This window comes from Tursiops truncatus, chromosome 17 (assembly GCF_011762595.2).
Source record: "Tursiops truncatus isolate mTurTru1 chromosome 17, mTurTru1.mat.Y, whole genome shotgun sequence".
Taxonomy (NCBI): domain Eukaryota; kingdom Metazoa; phylum Chordata; class Mammalia; order Artiodactyla; family Delphinidae; genus Tursiops; species Tursiops truncatus.
In genome coordinates, this window is record NC_047050.1 from 50677149 (window position 1) to 50690813 (window position 13665).

The following is a 13665-nucleotide window of genomic DNA, read 5'->3' on the forward strand; positions in this document are numbered from 1 at the left end:
CACAGAGAGCTTATATGGCTATTAAGTGGCAGAGTAAGTATTCAAGTCAAGAAGTTATATTTCTAGTTAAGAAATATTGTTACCTCTATGAAATACTGCTTCCCAGGAATAGAAACTAGGAAGAGAAATTAGGAACTCTGAGTAATAATTTTAAAAATCTTCTAAAAATATGGAGAGTAATTTACAAAATAAGTAGTTATTGAAGTTTGGAGATATGGGAGTATTGGCCTGCTGAAGGTTCTGGACTTCTCTGAATCCCACACGCATGTACGGATGTTGCATTGATCCTGTGACTCAGCATGAGGGCTGAGACCTGTCCACCATCCACAATTTCCAGTCACCAAAGAAGTGAATGGGCCACCGCAATATATGTAATAAATTTTAGTGCAAGCTGGATCTTGGGTGACCCCAGGCCATAGCTCCCTGTGCTTTTTCTCTCTCTCTATGGAATGGATGTAACTGTGGGTGGGCATCCTCTCCAGCTTTCTAGTCAGATCTTAAATGTGGGTCCTGCCCTGAGAAGGCTTAAGCTCTAAGAGTTAAAGGAGGTTTCAGGTTCTGAAAGAGGAGTTATTCACAGACATGCATGCTCCTCTGATTTAAAGTTAGATTATTTTGCAAAGTTATTCAAAACATTATGAAGTACACTTATGTACAAAACTTGCTTTTGTTGATCCTCTTAATTAGGGGCCACATAACTCCATGGGAGAAATGTGAAAGGTAGAAGAGTCTATGCTGGAATCAGAGATAAAAGGTAGTCTATCACTGAAGCAACCTAAGTGTCCATCGACAGATGAATGGATAAATAAGATGTGGCACATATATACAATGGAATATTAGCCATCTAAAGAAACAAAATTTAGTTATTTGTAGTGAGGTGGATGGACCTAGAGTCTGTCATACAGAGTGAAGTAAGTCAGAAAGAGAAAAACAAATACCATATGCTAACACATATATATGAAATCTAAAAAAAAAAAAAAAAAAACATGGTTCTGAAGAACCTAGGGGCAGGACAGGAATAAAGACACAGACGTAAAGAATGGACTTGAGGACACGGGGAGGGGAAGGGTCAGCTGGGATGAAGTGAGAGAGTGACATGGACATATATACACTACCAAATGTAAGGTAGATAGCTAGTGGGAAGCAGCCGCATAGCACAGGGAGATCAGCTCAGTGCTCTGTGACCACCTAGAGGGGTGGGATAGGGAGGGTGGGAGGGAGATGCAAGAGGGGGGAGATATGGAGATATATGTATATGTATAGCTGATTCACTTTGTTATAAAGCAGAAACTAACACACCATTGTAAAGCAATTTTACCCCAAAAAAAGATGTTAAAAAAAAAAAAAGGTAGTCTATGCCCTTTGCTGCTGCTGCTGCTGCTGCTGCTTCTTTTAAAAAAAGTAGTTTGTTGAAAACTAGTCCATTTGTCATAGGGATAGGGAGGCTTATCTATTTTCCTTGCTATTTCAGTGGCACATAATAGAAGCTATTATTCACTTGTCTTAAATTTACTTCCCACATCTTTGGCTCTGTAGTTTCAATATCTGATGTTTATTTTCATCTTTCCTGACTTTCCCTGATTCTTTACTTTTCCTTAGTTAGCCTGCAGAATCTGGCACATAATGCCCACAAAAGAAATGCTCACTGAATTAGTTTTTTTAACCATAAAAATGTAGAAGAATTTCCAGGAAGTTAATACAATAGAGCAACAGAGATCGCTACATGTGTAAGATTGAAGATCATTAAGAAAATTTTCCATGGTATTTTCTCTGTGGGGTGGCAGATCGGGATGGGGCATGGGTAGACAGGGAAAGGAAACCAATTTTATTAAACACTTGCCAGCAAGTTCCACATACCTTATCTCATTTAAATCTTTAACAATTTTGAGAGGCAGATATTTCCACACCATTGTATATGTATGAAAAATAGGGCTTCAGGAAGTTAATTTCCCTAATTTCATACTCTTTTTGATAAAGTTGAAGTTCAAACTCAGGTATGTATGTCTCAAGGTTTGTGCATACTCTTTCCACCGAATCCCATATCTCAGAAGGATATCACTTCATAGGATCATTCAGCTTCCTAATGACACACACAGCACATTCATAGCAATCTTTTTAGATACACTAATAACTTTTTTGATTTTTGTGATCCTTGTCTGGTGGTATGGTGTTTTCTTCTCTTCTTACCCCTTCTCTACCCCTACTCTTTCTTCTTGGTAGGAAGTCCTTAGTAAAAGTAGAGAGAAAGAAATTTGGTTAGCATCACAACCTATTGAAGCAATATTATGAGAATGGTCGACATCAGCAAGAGGAAGTGTTTGTTTTTGTTTCAATTTGAAGAATCCAAAGAATCAAAGCCTCTTTCTGAAGCCCCTCATCATTCCACTATGCTCCTCCCATGAAGCCTGGTCCTTGGCAAGCTGACGTAGATGGAGCTGGGGTCAAGGGGATCGTGGGATTGTAGACAGCAAGCAACTTCTGGATGCCCAGCTGATTTACTTTTATTCGGGTTGTTCCAAAGCAGAACTTGAGAAAAGGCCATGGGTGCAGGTAGCCTATTTAAAAGGTGAGGGGGCTTCCCTGGTGGCGCAGTGGTTGAGAGTCCGCCTGCCGATGCAGGGGATACGAGTTCCTGCCCCGGTCCGGGAAGATCCCACATGCCGCAGAGCGGCTGGGCCCGTGAGCCATGGCCGCTGAGCCTGCGCGTCCGGAGCCTGTGCTCCGCAACGGGAGAGGCCACAACAGCGAAAGGCCCGTGTATCGCAAAAAAAAAACAAAACAAAAAACAAAAAACAAAAAGGTGATCCCAGAAAACATAAGTGAGGGTGTGTGGAAAGTGAGACAAGGAGGTGGAGAGAACCAATACCAGATATTTTAATGAACAGTTTACTGCTGTGGGCCAACTGGACTCAGTTCCACTAGGGGCCCTTTGAGAAAGTGAATGGGATGAGGAAGCTGGGCATTTATTAATTCCTATTTTGCATTAATTGAAGTTTGCCCCTAGGGTCTTTAATTCTCCTATACTTGTAGGTTGTGCCTGTCTTTGGTAGGTCCTGCTTCCATAGTCCCTGAAAAAGCCTTTAGACAGGCAGGGTCAAGAGAAACCCAGGTAAGAAGTTGTCCATTTGTCATGAATTTTACTGTAGCTGTAAGTGAACTGGGGAGTCAAAGTGTGGAGCAGGATATCAACAGCATGTGCTACAGACGTCTCTGTGAACTGACAGAAGGCTTGATGTGAAATGTACAGGGGTGATTGCACCATTCTGTAGAGTCCTTGTGAATGTGTGATTGATTAGTGATAGGATACTCTGGAGAGGGGCAGTACAGTACAGTGCATATGAGCATGGACTCTGGCAGCAACTCTGGATTCAAATCATCTCGTTACTTACTAGCTGGGTTGACTTGGTCAAGTTATTTAACTTCTCAGTACTTGTTCCCCCATCTGTATATAATGAGGATGGTGATGATAAATCCTACCTCATGTATGTTGGTGTCAGGTTGAAATGAGCTAATATATTTATAGCACTTACAACAGTGTCAATCCCCAAATAAGCAGAGAAGCACTCTTTATTTTTATTCATGCAAGAGACCTATATTGCCTCCTAAACTTTACAAATGTAGAACTGAACTTTCAAAAATCTTCCTAGTGAATTCTTTAACTAGAAAGCTTTCTTTTACGTTCCACCATCAAATTCTACTTACCCAGACCTAGGACTTCACATATATCTTAACATGTAATGTATTCAAATTTTGAGTAATCAGAAAATTCAACTTTTACGGAGTAAAAGTTTATAAAAGGGCATAGTGACAAGAGGTTCTGAAAAGCAGAAAGTGCTGGTGTTGCCATAAATGGTCTGGATACCTTCAGAACTCCACATAAACAGTATCCACTATGACATAGATTCCTTTGGATTGGGGATGAAATATGGCAATGGTTACTACTGAGGGGGTAAGTGCTAAGTGTGCTAAGGATAAACACAGTCTTGTAAACTTAATTCATCAGCAAAGTAGGGGAACCAACAACACCGCACCCAATAGATTTTATTATTCCAAAATGAAACAAATCAGACTTTTGACTTCCTTTAACTCATTTTAAAGGCTCTCTTCCTTTTATTTTAAATATATATGTGTGAGTATGAATGGGAACACCACCATAATCTTCTCAGTGTCTAAAATCTCTAATCAGGAAGAAAGGTGAAGAATAATTAATGAAACCATCTCTTGTTAAAACACCAGAATTTGGGTGACCATTGTGAATTATTTCCACTTTTTCCAGAATCTGCTTAGGGTTTTCTAACTTTTAGACCTTTGCTCACACTATTCCACTCTTTCCTAACTATTGAAATTCTATCCATACTTCAAGGTCCAACTCTGTAAAACCTTTCTGGACCAGCCCACAAAAAAGTGATTGCTTCTTTCTTATATGAATTTCATGGATTCCAGCACTCTTTCTGTGGTCCTCTGTCAAAAAACTTATACATATGTATTTATAAATCTGTGTATCTTATTAAAAAATATAGCATCGTCAACTGAATTTTAAATATTTTACATTTTAAAGATAAGCCACTCTATTTTATATCTTTCATTTCTCTCATAATATCTATCCACTGAGCATGCACTTAATTGGCATTCAAAAGATTCAAAAGAATATTTGCATTTGAAAACCCTGGAGTTGTAAACCATAGTAAAGATAAAGGTATTACCAAAATAACATTTCTTATTGTGGAGGGACTGTGTGTCTGTAACATGCTAAAGGAAATTACTTATTATTCCTCCTTACTTTGGTTATCTCTCAAATACTCTCATCCAGATTTATTTCACAATGTTTTAAAGTACCAGAAAAAAGATAATTTATCAGCTAATGCTGGAAAGACAGAGAGCCACAGTAACATGAATTATCCTGTTTAGTTTGGTATATTTTAAAGCATTTAGAGTTTCTACAAACATTTCCCACAGAATGTTCTTTCTTGTTAGTGAAAACTCTGGAGGGAGAGAGGTGGAGGGTGAGAGGTGAGGACAGATAAGAATTTAGATGTGTGTTTCTCACAGGGCAGCAAGTGGTGTGACTTTGACTTGGATGCCTAGAGCTTATCTCACATACTTGTGAATCATTTGGAAGAGGGAGCACACAAATTTTAAACTGTTAACTGCAACAAAAACCACATATGTGAGAAGGTAGCAATGAAACATGAAAGCAGGGAACCAAGTTTTGTAATTCTGCATTTGTGTTTTAAAAATTTTCCCTAACTATGTTCGTACCATAAAGAACAAATCAAAATATGATGAGGTAGATACTCTATATAGTTATGCGATGAGATCACGGTTAAATACTAACATATTTCTTTCCAGTATTCCCTTGAAAGTGTTTTCTTCTATTACTTTCCAGTTCACAAGTAGCTTTACTCTTCCCCTCTCAGTACTAAAAATTCTTTCGGACTGTTCAAATTTTCTTTTCCAAACAAAACCTAAAATTATATATTGCAGATGTGAATTCTTCAGATTAAAAATAGGATCACAGTTTAAGGTTTAAAGATAAGGTATAGCAGTTGAATGTTTGTAGGGTATACTTTATCAATTATGTATCACTTAATATTCCCGATGTGCTTAGTCTGTTGCCCACTATACAAAATAATTCTTGTTGAATTATTTTGCTCATGAGGAAATCTATTCATTTTTAAGACTCTCTGCTCAATATTAACCTGGAAACAAGCTTAATTTTACTATAGGGATGTTGTAGTTATGAAGTCTGATATATCTAAAAGAGAGATTTTATATTTGGAAAATACCAATTACATCCTACTTCAAACAAATGCATTCTTCAAATACAGGAATAGTATGTAAGAGTTACGTAGTAGATCAAGCATACTTAATATAAACTTTATGTACACTCTAAACCCCAGAAGAATAATCAGCGTATAATGGAATCACTCAATAATGTTGACTTGATCACTCAAAGTTGACTTGATGACCTTAGATATTAAGACCTACTTTACTGTGAGCCAGAATCAAGATGGTTTTATTGGACAACAATTAAACATCTCATCCATCCTCCTTCATTAGCTCCACTGATGACTCCAGACAAAATTCTTTTGAAATGATAGCATCCATTATTCTAGTATATCTGTTACATCGTTTTTCTACATTATTTACATTATTGCATATCTCTAATACATTTATTTTTGATAAAACATTATTTGTGTTTGTCTCTATATTGGGGAAATCAAGAGTGCTATTGTGTGATTTAAAATGAAATCCTCAAATTAAATTTTACTCTGAATTTCCCTCCTACAATTCAAAATTTTATGATATCATACACCTTTTTATTTCATTTGATTTGTTGTCATTTTGTTGGCTTACACATATAGCAAAAGCTTGGAGAGATACATGATCCCTCCATGGGCTGTGGGGAGCTGTTTGCAGCATTAATGTTTGCCATGTAAAAGCCATACTTGAGTTAGTTAGTTATTTGTGCTGTGTAAGATCAAGTCATTTTATTGGTGCCTCATTAAATGCGGCATTATTTTCCCACTACTTTTTATAAGATTTTTGGCAGCTGAGGGTGGGAGTGGCTGTGGAGGTGGTTGAGGCCAGTGACCTGATGGCTGAGAAATTGTTGAGAATCTGATATGGACAGTGGTGATACACAATGTTATCATCCTTACTAGCTCTTGAGTGAAGACAAGAGGCTATGGCAGTGAGATTTCCATTTGTTTAAATGTATGCTGTAAAAATTGAATGTTTTTTCTTTGCTGGAACCATTATATGTATACAACCTGTCCATTAGTCGCTTTATACATTTTATTATCACTTCATACTTTATTTTCTTCCTTTGACCTCAGGAAGATTCCCAAGTAACTCTAAAACCCATTAGTATCTCTGAACACTCACAAAAAAATCCATAAATGATTTTTCATTGTCATTACTAATCGGTATTAAGCAATCTTGGACGGGCTAGAAGTTATTGTATGGAGACTTTAAAAAAAATTAATATGGGAATTCTCTTATTCTCTTTTTAATACTATCATTTCCCTTTTGAGTATCTAAAAATGATTCAAAATTTTTACCACTTAGTAAAACCAGTATAATAAATGGGCAAATTCCATTTTCACTCTCCATTATTACAATATGTTGGATGCTAAAATAAGGAAGTTCCAAAACTGCTATAAGTTACAAAGAAGGTAAGGAATCCTTCTGATTTTTCTCCCCTCAACCCCTCTCCACACACACTTCTGTTGGTTCCTTGAGTAACAGCAGCTATAGACAAAGCGCTTAGTAATACTGAGTTGAGATATGGTTTCCAGCTCCTGTGGGCACCTGTGCCATCTGAGGAATGAACTATAATTTTGTGGGATACAATATAACCCATAAACAGGGGATTTAGTATAATTCAGATGGAGTTCAAATCCTGGCTCCACCATATCCTAGCTGTGTGCTTTGGGCAAAACTCCTGTAAAGTAGGGTGGATGCTAATACTGACTTTATATGGTTGTTAAAGAATTAATGGATAATGAGTAAAAACTCCTAGCACAGTTTCTGTTAGTCAGTAAGTACTCTATAAGGTTAATCGTTACTCTTATTCCCACTTCTGTGCCCAAGGAAGTACACTGAAAAAGACTTCTCACACTTAAAGGGGAGGAGCCCTGTGAGATACGGTCACTATAGGAATACAGCAAAAAAGTGAAAAACAAATTCCCAAAATGAGAGATCAGAATTTTCATCAAGGCCCACAGGGTGGGGAATGGTGCTGTTGATTGGGGTCACAAGCAATTATGCAAATAAAGGCTCGTTAGAATGCTTTGCAGTTTTGTTTTTTGAGTTATGCTCAGTATAACTTAGTACATTAGCAGACAGTCTGGTCAAAAGTGGAAATTTCTGCCTCCAATAAACTCCAAAGTTGCAACACCCCTATTTCAAAACTGTAGAGCTAATTCAAACCAATTTGTCATCATTTAGAGTTATAAACACAGCAAAAGGACCTTTTGAAGATACCATCTATTGCAGTCCATAAAAGCTGGGAATTTTTATCCTCCTAACTATGTTTAAGCACAACAGGCATGATGAAGAGGTTTGTCTAAATGCTTTCCGCATTCACCATGGGAGGTTGGCATAATGGGAATAGGGGGGTGTCTTTAGGAGAATCTGTGTAATAGAAGCCTTTCCACTTTCCCAGATTTGATTAGGAACGTACAGACAGGTGTGCTTCTACTAGCAGACCGCCATGTAGTGTCCATTAGACTAGTTACGCTTAGCAAGCCTATTGGAGAGGTTGGGCAAAGGGAGAGACTATCACAGTGAAGGACCTTCCATGTATGAGGAGAATAATGCCTGGGAAAGAACTTGGCATTTCCAGATTCTATCACTTTTGGCTTAGAAATTCCTCTTTGGGGTTAGTTCCTACAGCATCAAAGAAAATAATCAGGGAAGTAGTATAGCCTGGTAAGTTGGTTAAGCATTCTCTATCTGAAGTCAGACCTCCTGGATTTAAAGTCTACCTCAGCCATGTTTATGCCTGGTGACCTTGGAAAATCTTTTAGCCTCTTAACTCTAATTTCTTTATCTCCAAAATGATACCTACCTCATAGGGTTTTTTGTGGATAAAATCAGATAATGAAAGTAAAGAACTTAACACATTTATTGGAACGTTAAGTGCTCAACAAATTAGGGTTTTTGTTTGGGGCACTGTTGGGTCCATATCAGAAAGCTAATCTAGTGAGATACAATTTTCTTTGAATTAAATATAGTAGCAGTGGGATCCTTAGGGAACCAGAGAACTAAGAACGTGGAAGAGCATACCCTAGCCAGCACTTTGGGCTGAAAGAGTAGTGGCAATAAGTTATAGTGTCTAAGAAAACCAGCAAATCAAACAATGTGTAGATACCTTGAATTCTCAGTAGAGTGATGAGACATTGTCTGTCAGCCCAGCAAAACTCCTTTGTCTATGACACTGAGTACTGTTACAGGAAGAATTGTGTCCCCTCAGTACCTCAGAATGTGACTTTATTTGGAGATAGGGTCTTTACAGAAGTAATCAAGTTAATATGATGTCATTAGTGTGGGCCCTTCTCCAATATGACTGGTATCCTTATAGAAAGGGGAAATTTGGACATAGAGATATGAATAGAGGGAGAATGCCATTTGGAGAGTCATAGGGAGAAGACAGCCATCTATAAGCCAAGGAGAGAGGCCTGGAGCAGATCTTTCCCTTACAGCCCTCACAAGTAACCTGTCCTGCTGATGCCTTGGATTTTGGAACGTGAGACAATAAATTTTCTGTTATTTAAGCCTCCCTGTTTGTGGTATTTTTTATGGCAGTCCTAGAGAACTAGCATGGATACTTAATAAAAATGTCCCAAAGTGGAGTTGGTGAGGATATTAGAGGTACAGGTAGTGGCATATGAAAAAAGCTAGGCCTCCTAGGTTACAAAGCCATGGTAGGAAAGGCACCTTAAGGGAGTTGCCAGTTTGGATATGGTTTAATCCCGTTAAATCAGTTGGGAAAAATAGGATGCTGGGACCTTCCCCACCTTTAGTTTTCCAAAAGTTTTTAGACCACAGTGGGAATAACCCTCCCATTTGCTTTCTACTTAGTGTTAAAAGCATGCTCAAAGAACTCAGCGCATTTAGGTAGGGACTTGTATTTGGTTTGAGACCACTGGGAAAGGGAAGGTATGAACCTTACTTCTTAACTCCTCCACTTTTATAAATCAAACTCAGATGATAGGAAACATCAAATAGAAATATTTCTACTTTTGTTTTGAGTGATACAGGCTACTGGAGTTATAGATAGTTGTATGAAATTAATTAGTAGCATTCATCTAGTCTTTTTTTTTTTTTTTTGCGGTACGCGGGCCTTTCACTGTTGTGGCCTCTCCCGCTGCGGAGCACAGGCTCCGGACGCGCTGGCTCAGCGGCCATGGCTCACGGGCCCAGCCGCTCCGCGGCATGTGGAATCTTCCCGGACCAGGGCACGAACCCATGTCCCCTGCATCGGCAGGCTGACTCTCAACCAGTGTGCCACCAGGGAAGCCCTCATCTAGTCTTTTGTCAGACATTTATTGAGCACTTACTATATGCTGGGCTTCACTGACATTAGGGCTTCAATGGCAGATAACACTTGGTTCCTGTCCTCAGGGGACTTACAGTCTAGAGAGGAGTGCAGTTGAGTAAACAGAAGGCTGCAGCAGACTGTGACTGAGTAACTCAGGGATGCTATGAGAGCACATAGGAAGGGCATTATCCCAGCCTGGAGGTGATTAGGGAGTCTAGGAAAAGTTTCCAGGAATAGAAGATGCTCAAACCAAGTCTAATAAGCCCTCCTCACTAGATGAATAGAGGTGGAGCAAAAAGAGAGACAGTCCAGAGAGTGGGCATAACGAAGGCTGTGTCATAGGGGATTGAGAGAACATGGCATATCTACCGTAAGTGCAAATGATTTTTTTCAAGAAGGGGTTAGGTGCAGAGGGAAGGGGGAAGGATGGGCAGTTACCAGAGCGTTGGGTAGGAGAGAGGAAAGTTTATCCTTAAGAAAGAAGAGGCGCAGTAGCCACATGAAGTGGAAAATGACCTAATTTGAAAGTTAGAGTTCATTCACCCATTCATTAAGTATTTATCAAAGTTCTAAATGTGTTAGTATTAAGGGATAGAATAGTCATTTTGACCTCATGGAAAAGACCTATGTTTGCCTCTTGGCCATGTCATTTCCTTTTTGCATGGGTTCTGAACAAGTCACCAGACTAGATTGAGAGACTCTGTACTTAATTCCCTTGTTGGCAAAGTGAGAGAGCTGGACCAAGGTTGTTCTTAGTTCCAAAATGATCCTGCCATGAACAGTAAGAAGAACGTGTTCTCCTAGTTGACATGGGTAGGATTGGTTCATTTCCCCACCATCCCTGAGCCCGAGTATACTGACTTAGTAATTCCATATTGGGAAGCAGATTGTTCAAATAACAGTCCCATTAGGCAGCAATCCCCTTCTCCCAGAGTAATAAAAGTCACACGTTTATGACTTGTATGAAATAAAAACTGTGAGCTTTTGCTGTTTCTCTGAAAAATCTATCGTGTCTCCGTGGAAACTGGTTTTTTATCACTCAGAGGGTTACTGTAATAACCATAGACTTTTTTTTAATACTCGTTCTTTCTCCAAGAAACAATGGGATTTTTACATCTTAGTTCATGAGCAATTATGACTCCATTGTGAAAATATTAAGTGTTGAGAGGAGAGAAACATGGCTGGTCCTGGAGAAATAGCTCAAGCAAGTAGAATATGTGCTGGTAGCCCTTTCCCTCCCTGACCGTGCTAAGTACCCCTCCATTATTCCTCTACGCTCATCTCAACCTGTCTTCTCATTTAGATTAGTAACTAATGAATGACTGACGCTTATCAGCCACTAATTATGTGCTTAAGAAAATGATCTCTTGTATTCCTTGTAATCATCCATGAAGAAGGCAGCACTATCCCCTTTTCACAGGTAAGGAAACTGAGACTCAGATACAACTTTCCCAAGATTATATAACTAGTAAGCGCTAGAGCTGGGATTGGAACCCAGGTCTGGTTTCCCACTGGTTCTTATTCTTTTTCATTCTCTCTCTCTCTTTCCCCCACCACCTTTTCTCCTGCACTCCCTCCCTCTGGAATAGTTAGCTGGTCCTCAATGAGCATGCTTGTTGTAGGTGTCAGTTTGGTAGTTGTTGTATCAATACTGCTTTCTCTTTTTTTTTTTTTTTTTTTTGCGGTACACGGGCCTCTCACTGCTGTGGCGTCTCCCGTTGCGGAGCACAGGCTCCGGACGTGCAGGCTCAGCGGCCACGGCCCATGGGCCCAGCCGCTCCGCGGCATGTGGGATCCTCCCAGACCGGGGCACGAGCCCATGTCCTCTGAATCGGCAGGCGGACTCCCAACCACTGCGCCACCAGGGAAGCCCGTCAATACTGCTTTCTAAACAATAGTTCATGCTCTCTCATGGAGCATGGGCACGCTCCTTACCCTGCTTCAGTGTTTACCACAGTCACATGTAAGTTTGGGGGAACCAAACCTCTTTTTTCTTCTGCCATAACCTTAGGCATAAACCTTCCAACATGTGAATTTTTGAAGCAATTAAACATTATTTAGATTGAGTGAGTGAGTGGTATTTTATTTTATTTGGTTTTAATAGGAGGATTACTTTGCCTAAGTCTTGAAGACAAGTATCTTTCTTTATGGGAAGTGACTATAAGCCAAAGGGAGAAAAAGAATTTACCAAGTAGAAGATGACGAAAAAACAGTGATAAGTTGAGGCTCCTCATTGACATTTCATGTGGCCTTTGAGAGAAAAGGAAGTGTGTGGGCACAGAACACAGCAGTCAGCCAGGAGAATTTTCATGGCCATATGACTTAACATTCTGGTGGAGGAATCAGAACAGAAACAAAATAACTGGAGAGACCACAAGAATAAGCTCTCCTCCCTGCCCCCACTCCGAACAAAATAGTATTTAACAAATGACAGCTGATGAAACAAGCCTAAAAACAAGAGAAAATCATGTTTTGGCGCTTGTAGAATGAGTTGCTTAGCGTGCTCTAGCATCAGTTAGCTATGTTCAGCCAAATATTATTCTTATTTTCCACTTATAACTTGTCCCTCCCGTCTCTCAATATTGTACATTAGCCTAAAATCCATTAACTGTTTTGGAAAGAAGCAGCTGTCTTGTGGGTTTGTTGTAACTTTTGAAGATGTTCTGCAGGATAAGGCTACCCACACCAGTTGAAAGAATATTCAGCTTCACCAAACCTGTTCCTTTTTTATGGTCAGCCATTCTGTTTTCCTTCTTTATTTTGGCAATACGGCGATTTTCAGGGGATTCTCCATTCTAAGAAAACCAGGGCCACTGCTCTTCTTAAAGCATACAGGGAGAGAATTTCTCTCAACTTGACATTGCAGCTGACCTGGGCACCCAACTCAAGCCCTAGAATCTTGGTGATGTCAGTGGGTCTGCATAGTATATTCACAGTATATTCATAGCACCAAGGGTCCCCAGGATTAACTAACCTTAGAGTCTGAGCAGTAGAGGTGATCTGGGAGTTCTGCCTGCCCCGAAGTATGTCTTTTCACTCTGGCCTGAGGGGATGTCAGAAGATTCTCTTCCTTCTTATTCTCAGTCACCATTGTAGCTGGTCTTTTGTACATATTCATCTTTACCTTCAGCCCTGATTCTATAGGCTTGCAGTCCTGTATTGCCAACCCCTGTTATGTCACTTCACAGCTGCAAAGATATCATGACCAAACCAAGTCCTTCACCTTTCCCACTCAACTGGCTGGCCTCTTGCTGAATCTCTCCCATGTCTGTTTTTTTAAAAAAGAGTAATCTTTGATTTCTCCTTCAAATTCCTCTCCCTCTCTCTCTTCTCAATATCAACTGCATTGAAAAAAAAGACAAAATTTATTGCTTCACCCTCCACAGTATATCTCATATCAGGTTTTTGTTTGTTTGTTTTGCCACTGATGCTCTCCTAGCCTTTACACCCAAGAAACTGTAATCATGTCCTAGTTAATACAGCTCTAGTCTGTAGTCTTTTTTTCCCTCCGATCTTTTCTGCTTATCATATAGTTACACTTTTCTCAAGACAGTGTTGTCCTTGGGTGTCTCCTCTGTTCAGAAGCCTGAAGCAGGATCTAGGATCCCCCGAATTGG

At 39.6% G+C, this 13665-nt stretch overlaps 1 protein-coding gene across 1 annotated transcript in view; it reads left to right on the forward strand.

Moving 5' to 3' along the window:
* The window catches only part of TRHR (thyrotropin releasing hormone receptor), a 562879-nt gene that overhangs the window by 125096 nt on the left and 424118 nt on the right, over positions 1 to 13665 (forward strand). The window lies entirely within an intron of this gene.